Source organism: Octopus bimaculoides, chromosome 3 (assembly GCF_046866305.1).
Source record: "Octopus bimaculoides isolate indiv1 chromosome 3, ASM4686630v1, whole genome shotgun sequence".
Taxonomy (NCBI): Eukaryota; Metazoa; Mollusca; class Cephalopoda; order Octopoda; family Octopodidae; genus Octopus; species Octopus bimaculoides.
Genome location: NC_142930.1, coordinates 112523113 through 112534064, shown reverse-complemented (window position 1 = coordinate 112534064; position 10952 = coordinate 112523113). Strand labels below are relative to the sequence as shown.

Here is a 10952-nt window from a genome sequence, read left to right as displayed (position 1 = left end):
TTGTTTTGTTTAGATTCGTATTACTCTCTTCGATTTGAACATAACCCAATACATTTCTTTCTTGCTTCCAACACTATCTTAACCATGGCTAGCATTTCCTTCGGCCTCGGATGGGGATTACCGTCAGAACCATATGGTGGTGGATGACAAAAGCAGACACACGCACAGATCTGCACATACGATGGGCTTCTTTCAGTTTCTGTCTACCAAATCCACCCACAACGATCTAGTCGGCTCAAGGCTATAGCAGAAGACATTTGTCCAAGGTGCCATGCAGTGGTACTGAACCCAGAACGATGTGGTTGCGAAGCTCCTTACCACAAGCCATGCCTGATTATTTATCATTTGTAATTAAGTTGTTGTTACGGTATTATATTATCTCATAGGCAAGTTGGAATCAAGGTGTAGTGTTTGAGGTCTGATGTTTATTAAAGCGAGCGAGTAGAATGCTATTTTCCTTAGTGAAGTAATTTAGCTGCTCTTTCTGTTTCTACAGAAACAACAGCTTAATACTTCAAAGCACTGCGTGAGTGTCTCTTTTGTTTTCACCTAGTTGTTGGCAATATCTTTTCGGGTCGGAGATAAACTGTTTGTTTTCTTAAAAATACCTTTGAAGCTTTTCATAATGATGGATTCTTTGAGATATGAAGAGAATCTCTTGTCTTAGGCCGTCTTTGATATTAGATATTCCCATTTTTGTTTCTTATTTCATATGTCAGTCTTGTTTGTCATTCTATTTTGTTTTTACAGTTTTCTTTGTTGATTTCATTAAGGATTGAACCATTTTATTTTATTTCATTTTCTACCACTCTTTGAATATTGGTTTTTCCACGTTGTTTGGTTTTGTTTAGATGTTGCTATACTTGAGAAGGCATCAACTATCTGCTGTGATGACTGGTTGTTGCATAGATTCGTTGGTTTATTCGTATGATATTGATGTTTACATCCGTTTCTAGTATGCCTGTGGTAACCCAGTATGTTTGTGCATTTCTATTTTTGTTGCTACTTTAACTTCATGTCTTACATTTTGTAGGGACTTTTGTTGGTCCGTAGGAAGATCTATCGATTTTAAATGAACTGTTTACACTTTGAGATTGTCGTCATATTGAAAATTTTCAACAATAGATCTTCATATCCTCAGATCTTTTTCATATTCAAAAGTGTTCACACATCCGTTGGTGTAGAACTGGTTCAAGTTTATTGGTCGATATTCTTTGCCGTTTATTAATTCTTTTGAAGGTTTGGCTCACTTTAGGTTTATCATAGTCTTTTATGTGTTCAATTTTTGAAGTTCTAATCGTTTAAATCTTGACGTTTTTTAAATAGTTGTTTGTATCTTCCTAGTATATACATTCTTTTAAAGTATTCCATTTATATATATATCATATCATTTCGGATTGAAGTATATCTCTTATTTATTCAGCTTAACTATTGCCGTTCCAAATTCTTCAAGGTATTATTTTCTCTACACATTATACACTCATGTTATAGAAGTCTCCCTTTGCGCGTAGAGCGTAAATAACATATGTATGTAGAATGGAAACATCCTTCGCGAGACAAGTTCTCTCTTTATATTTTATTTGCTTATTTGGAGGAAAAACATTTGGCGAAATTTTTATTTACAATAACAATAAACGAAGCATTAACCCAAATACGTTTATATTAGTATTTACCACACATGAAAATCATTATTATCATAAGCATGCCCGGCAAAATGCTTAGCAGCATTTTGTCCGTCTTTACGTTCCGAGTTCAAATTCTGCCGAGGTTGACTTTGCTTTTCATCATTTCAATGTCAATGAATTAAATACCAGTTGAGCACTGGGGGTCGATGTAATCGATTTACCTTCCCCCACCCCCAAGTTGCTGGCCTTGAATCAAAAATCGAAACGATAATTATTATCATTGAATGAGAGAGCAGTACACGCCATCAAAGTGACGCTGGGGTGCAAATGTATGAAGCCCAATTGATCCCTCAAAAGGCCCTTGGATAAGGGTTCTTAAAGGATGATGAACAAAACACCCTTGTTTCCTGGGGTGAATTATTCAAACCTCAAAGAATCCCTCTCAACACATTGCAATGATGCTATCCCACAATTCCTGCTCGTAATCACAACGGCACATATGATCAGTCACTAAGGGACATGCTCAACTGGTTATGGTCAAGGAACTGACAGGCAAATCTGTAGTATTGAGCTGTATCCCATCCTTCACACCAAGGCAAAAACATGTACATGTTAACACTTCTAATCAGTTAAGATCAGAAATCATGAGAGACACTGCCTGGTATTGCATCTAGGCATTTATTACTATTATTATTATTATGAAAGACTCTCGGATAGTTCTTAATTACCGGTTGTTCTTTACTTGAAAGCAGTCAACAACAACAAATCACCAAAGGTTTCAAGTAGTGCCTTCTTCTCCTCTGACTCAAAGAGACAACAATCTCCTTAAAATGCGAGCTGTACTCAACAATGCTGTCTTCCGCATCGCCTCGGGTCTGACAGCAGCTTCAATATTCTTAATATGTTTATCAAAGCCCTTGGAAACTGCTCCTAATGCTCCAATTACCAACAGTATCCCCATTACTTTCCTCATGCCTCATAACTTTCCTATCTCATCCTGCAGTGGCTGGTATTTCTCAATCTTTTCTGTTTCCTTACATTCTGTTTCCTTACATTCCACCCTCGAATCACCTGGTATTGTAACATCTATTATCTTTACTTCTTTTTCAGCTTTATGGATGAGCACGATATCTGGTCGTTTCGCCTCTATGACTTGGACGCACTATATGTTAAAATACCAGAGTATTTTGTAATGTTCGTTTTCCATTACTCCCTCTGGCTTGTGTTCATACCGTTGTTCGGCTCTCTCGAGGTTTGCTTTACCGCACAACAGCCAGTGGACATATCTGGCCACATTGTCGTGTCTCCTTTTATATTCGCATTGTGCGAGCTTACAGCATTCACTAAAAATATGGTTTATACTTTCTCCCTTCTCAGCACACATCCTACACTGTGGCAATTCAGTGCTTTTATCAATGTAATATTCGGAGTAGTTTGTTCTGAGAGCTTGTTCTTGAGCGCTGCACACTAATGCCTCAGTGAGCCCTTTAAAGTCCCCTTTCTGCAGCCATTGCCTGGTTCTGTTCCAATCACTCTCATCTTTATTGTTCAAGAACTGACTGTGCATTTTCTTGTCCTGCCAAATTTTCTTCATCTGCTCTCTCTTGTCTTTCTTAAATTGTGTTGGATCTACAGCTTCATTCTCTTTTAAGGTTCCCTGCATTTTCACTGCTCCAATCATTTCTTCTTCACTCCCCTTGACATACCAAGCCAGGCTATTCTCCTCTTCCCTTACACAACTTTCACAACACACTAATCCCCCTCCTCCTTCCTTCTTCTTTACATACAATCTTGACACGTCACTCTTGGGTGTAGTTCCTTGTTCCTTGTCATTAATTTATGTGTTCTCCAGTGTATCTTTTGCAATTCATTCTTCTTCCAAGATACTATTTCTGCCCCATATTTCATCAAAGCCACAGCCAGGTGTTAATTGCTCTAATCTTATAGCGCCCATTTAGATTCGACTGGAGCACAAGCCAAGTTTTCAAATACTCTTTCCTGTACACTTCTTTCATTTCATTTTATCTCTTTCAATGATACCCAGGTACTTATATCCTTCCTCTTCGACTTCCTTTGTAGTTTCACCACTCACCAGCTTGATATCACGGCTTTTATTGATTTTCCCCCTTTTGAGAATCATTACACCACGTTTTTCGATCCCAAATTCCATGCCAATATCTTTGCTAATCTTCTGCACAGTTGCTATCAAACTCTTAATTTCTTTCTCAGTCTTAGCGAATAACTTTAGGTCATCCATAAACCACAGGTTGTTTACTTTCACCCTGCCTAGCATGTATCATACACGCATCTTTCTTAAAACACTCGTTAGGGGCAGTATGCAGACAACGAATAGAAGAGGTGACAGAATGTCTCCTTGAAAGATGCCTCTTTTGATATTTACCTCTTCCAGCTTATCATCATCATCATCATCATTATTATTATTATTATTATTATTATTATTATTATTATTATTATTATTATTATTATTAGTCAAAACGAAGAGTGCGATTTTAGATGTTTTATTTTTTGAACAACATTTCGACAGAACGTCTGTCTTTCTCAAGTTCAAACCAAAAGGTGATTGAAAATTCAAAATTTCAGAAACCAAACGTAAACTATGAACGTGAGTAACCAGCGTCCATACGTTGATAGAATGACATCATCAGTTTTTGTCAGTTTTTTAATAAGCAGAAAGAAAGAAAGAAAAAGGAAGATGACAGAAAAAGAAAAGAAAAAGAAAGAAGAATATTCAATCAAACACTTTTGTATAAATTTGATGATATTCTCCTGTCATCTTATTCATTCCTCCAGGGCGTGATGTCAATAACCCGCAAATATATTTCTCCTCATACATTCTGAGAAGTGAAAGTGGGGTACATTCAGGATATTTTTTGAGAATGTGCACTTTCAAATCTTCTTCAAAATTGCAGCCGCTTGAAACGAAATGTTCAGCAAGTTCTGTTGAACTACTGTTCTTGTGCCTGACATCGAATCTGTGCCCATTAAACCTTTTGTTTAATTGTTCCGTTGTACAACCAACATAAATCAAGTTATGTTTCGTGCATTCTGTACCGTACGCTAAATGGAATCTTTGCAGGTTCCCCCTTCTGTATAAATCATAACATTTCTATCATGATTTTTGATGGTATTCACTTTACTCATGTTGTTGCACAATGAACAGGGCTTACCTCTCTTGCGGTTGTTTTTTAAGGTACAGCGTGTAAATACTCCAACGTTCGTTTTCTTGGAATCAGAAATAGAGGTCAATAATTCTTTTATGTTCTTATTCCGTTGAAAGGCTACAATGGGCGGCTGAGGAAATATCTGTTTGAAACTGGGATATTTTTTCGCCACATGTTGGTAACTTTCATGCAACACTTTTGAAATGCCAGCGAAACGTCGGTGCCAGTTAATCACTAAAGGAATTCTGTAATCTGTTGTATTTTGTTTGCTAAGATTAGGCGTGTAGGTTTGACTATCTTTGCTAATCTTTGCTATTTCCTTTAAACGTGATTCACTATAACCTCGTTTGACATAATGACATACAAAAGCATTTGCATGTTTCCAGTAATCCCCTATGTCAGTGCAAATCCGTTTTATCCTCAAAAATTGGGATTTCGGATTTGACCGAATAAGATGATGTGGATGATCTGAGCGGCGGTGGAGATATATGTGGGATGATGTTGGCTTGCAAAATAACTCTGTCACTATTCTGCCTCCAGAAAACTTGACTTTTGTGTCCAAAAATTCAACGCTAGTTTTTGAAAAACTAGACGTAAATTTTATGTTGGACTTAAAGCCATAGTTTCTAGTAAAACAATCACAGAAATGCAAGAAGTCCATTAAACTATCCTGTGATCCTTCCCAGACAAAAAATACGTCGTCAATGAACCGTAACCAGAGTATTGGTTCATGACCATGAAGGGATTTGAAATGTTATGGTTTATACAAAACTGTTTGATTGAATATTCTTCTTTCCTTTTCTTTTCTTTTTCTGTCGTCTTCCTCTTTTCTTTCTTTCTTTCTGCTTATTAAAAAACTGACAAAAACTGATGATGCCATTCTATCAACGTATGGACGCTGGTTACTCACGTTCATAGTTTACGTTTGGTTTCTGAAATTTTGAATTTTCAATCACCTTTTGGTTTGAACTTGAGAAAGACAGACGTTCTGTCGAAATATTGTTCAAAAAATAAAACATCTAAAATCGCGCTCTTCGTTTTGGCTATTTACCTTCGTGAAGAGTTACGTCAATCCTTTTTTAAAAAATATTATTATTATTGTTATTTTATTATTATTATTGTTATGAGAGAGCAGTGCATGCCATCAAAGTGACACTGGGGTAAAATATACGAAGCCCATAGATTGATAGATAGGTAGATAGATAGAGAGATAGATAAATAGATGGACAGGTTCAAACATTCAGAAAGACGGAATACTATTTCACTATCTCAATTTTGTCTAAGTATAAATGTCGTTAAAATAAGTAATTGTAAGCGTGATCGTTCAAGCAAAACTCAATCCCCACTATATTTGTGATTGTAAAATGTGACAACTTTGTCTCTCGGAGAAGCGTTACATTCTGTTCGAACCTTTGGCAATGTTGAATATATTATAGGAATTAGTAAATCTCTGCATATACAGCAACCAGTATTTATAGAAAAAAATGAAACCAGTAAATGAGTAACATATTTAGTCTTATACTCAATGGATCTGTCATACCTTGAAAATGCCGTATTGAAAACGATCTTCTTCATTAATACTAAACCTGTTAAACTAAAGTCGGTGTATCTGTTACGCGCTCTGCGTGCTGTGGTGAATAGATGAATATATAATATTTTCTAACGTTTATTTCTGTAATATATTAAAATGTTCATGTACTGTGTAAGTATTTCCATGTGTTTATGATTTTCCTCTTCCCATGTACCATACCTTATCATAAACGTTTGAACAAACGGCAGAATTCTGATTTAGGAAGCTTTAGCATCCAGCAAAAGGATACAGATATATAATTTATACTAGTAATACATTTTTTATACCTAGTCTGTAGTTAATAAATATATGTCTTGCTCTCTCTCTCTCTCTCTCTCTACCCCCTCTCTCTCTATACATACATACATACATGTGCATCGTTGGCGATTTTCTTTCTCTGTCTTCCCTTCTTTGGACTTTTCCTATATTTCTGACGAAGTGCTCCGCTCGATACGTGAAATCCTCTTTCTTTTCTTTCCTTTCCTGAGCATCCAATAACACTGTGCTTATTCCACGTCCTCGCGCTGTTGATTTTTCGTGTTTTTTCTTGCTTGTTCATGTTTGAATCGTATATATATATATATGTAGATTCATTTGAAGTGTGAATGCCTCTTTACTTTCGGATTTGAGAGCCGAAAGTAAATTTTTATTGAGTCCAGCTTCATTTTACTGGCTTTACTTTCAGAACTGAGTCCAGATTTTATCTTTCTCATTTAAAGGTATAACTACATTAATCACTAGATTAAATAAATTCTGGATGTACGTTGATGGATATCGTGTCAGAAATTTCAAGTTATTGATTTTAAAGCACTGGTGCGTCGGATAAATAATGCATTATCATATTAAGAAGGCATATATACATAAGCACTCTTTCCCTCTCATTTTGCATCTCTCCTCCTCCTCCTCCTAATCATCATCATCATCATCATCATCTCTCTCTGACTTTATGGCTTCTATAATAAGCATGAAAGTAAGCACGAGAGCGTTCATAGAAGTGTGTGTAGACTTGCGTACGTGACTGGTATATATATATATATATATATATATATATATATATATATATATATATATATATATATATATATATATACATATACCAATATGGCTATATACATACACATAAACACCTCCCTCTTCCGACATCTACCTACATACACGAACACAATTATATATATGGATTTATTTCTGTGTGAGAATAGCATTAGAATAATTCTTGCATCGAAATAAGAACAAAGACAACAAGAACAAGAACAACAACAATAACAACAAAAAACCCCAAAAATAATAAAGAAAATTTTGAGGTAATTCTGTACATTTTGAATTATGCAATTTATTTTACTCCTTCACCCGTAAAATACATTTTATATGAGTTTTCTTTAACAATGCCAAATAGCACTCACGCTTTTAAGGATGAAAAATAAAGTTAATATTCATACCGAAGGCAGAGCAGTTCATAAATATGATTAACAATTTTAGCTTAAAAATATAGTCAATAAAATACTATAGCAGCTTCACGCATCATTGAAGCTGCAAGTATCGAAAAATGAGGTTAAACTAATTACCGCCACCGTTTCCTAACTGAATGGACAAAAAGCTGTGTTTCCGGTTTTTATGTAGACAAACACTATGAAATTTTATTTTGATTTCTTTTTTATGTTCTATGCGTGTTTAGTATTTATTGAAATTGTTTATTGTATTATATTTCATCATCACATTATTTTTATTTTCAATAGTAATATTTCAGCAGAATATGCACAATGCAGCATTTTCTTTTGTTGTTAGTGTTGCTGTTAATACTATTATTGTTGTTATGTTCGTTCGTTCGTTCGTTCGTTCTTTTCCCGTGCAGTCATGTGTTAAAAGTCACTTTATTCATTTTGGTGAGTAAATATGGATAACTACGGTGAGTTAATGTTTCATTTAATTTTGGACAGATGAGTAAGCATTAAACTGCTTTTCAAACAAAGGATGAAGTAAAAGTGTAACAAAATCAAGCTAAATTGCTCGGAAAGAGGTAAATAAATAAACATAAAATATCAGATATAAATAAAATCAACTATAAAACTAATAATTGGCAGTGAATATATATATTTTTATATATTTATCCAGAAATCACCAACCTCCACTTCGCCCATGCCGAGCTGAAAGATTTCATTGTAACCGAAAACAAGAAGCATGCAAAAATCTCTACAATCTTTATCCGTGTGTGTGTGTGTGTGTGTGTGTGTGTGTGTGTGTGTGTGTGTGTGTGTGTGTGTGTGTGTGTGTGTGTGTGTGTGTGTGTGCGTGTGTATGCGTGTGTGTGTGTGTGCGTGTGTGCGTACGTGCATGTGCATGTGTGTTTGCGTATTTGCATATACATATATTCTTATTTACATATACACTCGTATCTATCTATCTATCTATCTATCTATCTATCTATCTATCTATCTGTCTGTCTGTCTGTCTGTCTGTCTGTCTGTCTGTCTAATTTAACGAGTTGTATCTATTTATCTCCAGATGAGACACATCTGCACCGCCGGATGCTCCTGAACTAGTTGTTAAGTGTCGCACCTGTGAGGGATCGATGCTAGATGTTTTGAAACAATTGTCGTGGTTAATAACAATTCCCGTTTACTTTGATAAGGTTTCGGCCAGTATTGGCCCAGGCCATGTCTAACTTAATAGCACCACCTGACGAAGTTATTCAAATCAGGAATCAGACAACATGGCTCACTCCAGTAGAGAGTTATTGTTTACGGAGACATCCGGGTGTAGAAGGTTTATCCTGGATTTTTTGAACGAATTTATCCAAAAACTTCTTGAACTTTATGGGGTCGGTTTCTGCTTTAACGTGTTTTGGTGTAATGTTAAAGAGAGCGGGGCCAATTTGGGTGAAATAATTGTGCCATATTGTTGTTATATGATGCAAGTATGATTTATGTTGTGGGCAGAAAGCACGGAACCTAAGTCTTGGGTGTGTCTTAAAGGTGATGCCAACATCATTTGGGCAATGCTGATGGATATTTTACACATCAGGCAGATGATGTAGCGCTCACAGCGGTGTTGGAGAGAATAAAATCATCTATCTTCTTCTAATTGACTTTTGAGGTGCTTCAACTTTCATGATACTTTGTTTCGTGTGGGGAGACCACAGTGGACAACAGTATTCAAGGTGGGCAAATGTGGAGAAGAGAAGGATAATGGTTTGGATATCTCTCGACTGGAAGGGTCTGAGAATCCAGGATCACATACTGCAGGCCATGTCAACTTAGCTATTTATATGAGCTTTTCCCAGTATCCACACTCGTATCAGCGACAATCACCTTTACACAGTTCCATAAATTGTATTCATTTAAAACAGCTGTTATTCCTTTCACAACATTATCAGCTTTTCCTTTTGGTATCTGGAGTGCTTCTAACTTAACTTCTCTCTGTTTATTCATTACAACTAGCACTTGGTATTCTTGGTCATCAATACGTTTACCATCAAAATGCAAGACCAGTTTTCTAAATATAGTGTTTTCTTCATTTTCTTTTAAAGTTTTACAGCTTCTTTGATAGTTGATCTGTAAATACCAGATTGAGAATGAGATTCGACATTGATTCCATCTTGAGATAATTGTCGACAATCTGTTGTTGCTTTTTAAGTTGATAGCTTGGAAGATATTACTAACTTGATTGCAGTTCTAGTTTTGCTATACTTCCTCCTTGTTTGTGTGGATTCTTCATCTGATTTTTCAGACTCTTGATATTCATTTTCACTCCTTCAGATGATGACGATGACACTGGAGTTGCCCTGGCTGAAGTTGAAATTAAGGACGCTTTTGTTCTTTTGGATGAAGGATAGTTTTGGAACTGGCTGCCTTTCCATTTCCATACCCAGCCTGTCCCTTGCTTTCAATTTGAAGATAATATAACCCTCCATCATCTCTTCACAGCCATTCACCGTTTTCCTTTGTGATGTCAAAATTACCTTTCAATGAATCGTATTTTCCTAGTTTTACACATTTATCGTAGGTATTCAGCACTGTTTCTTCTTTTGCTTGAACATTTTGAATTGATAAAAATGGGAAATTTAATTTCTGTTGCCATAAAAATGTTTCTTCTTTCGAAATTCTCTTTCTTCGTTTTTTTCCTTCCTTTGATGATACTTCCAAGGAACAGGTAGCGATTGGCAATTTGAAGTTTCATTGGTATCCTGCAGTTGTTTCCCAAAGAATGCTCTTCTAGAGGAACAAGTCTTCTTTTCCTATGTGAGTTTTGAAATTGCACGAGATTCTTCGTCCATATTGATTTGTTTCGTTGAGTGACACAAGCATTTCTCTTATGAGACATTTTAGATACTCTAGTTGGATAAGCCTAATATTCTGAAAAAAAAAAAAAACAGTTAATATAGTCAGAGTTTTTAGCGTCACAGAAATAAAAAGGTGAGGAAGAGGATATTTCCAAAAATAGGGCCGAAGTCAGAACAAATTAGAAACTTTGTAACTCTTAAACTACTTAAACTTGAAAGCTGAAAATTGAGATATATTGTTTCAGCATTGGATTAATGGTAAAAGCTTTTGGTAAAAACTTGAGTAGACATTATGAACC

The 10952-nt window shown here is 35.7% G+C and overlaps 1 pseudogene; it reads right to left on the bottom strand.

The window, feature by feature from the left end:
• Positions 1-10171: 10171 nt before the first annotated feature.
• On the bottom strand, positions 10172-10694 carry LOC149136659 (uncharacterized; annotated as a pseudogene).
• Between the last annotated feature and the right edge of the window lie 258 nt (positions 10695-10952).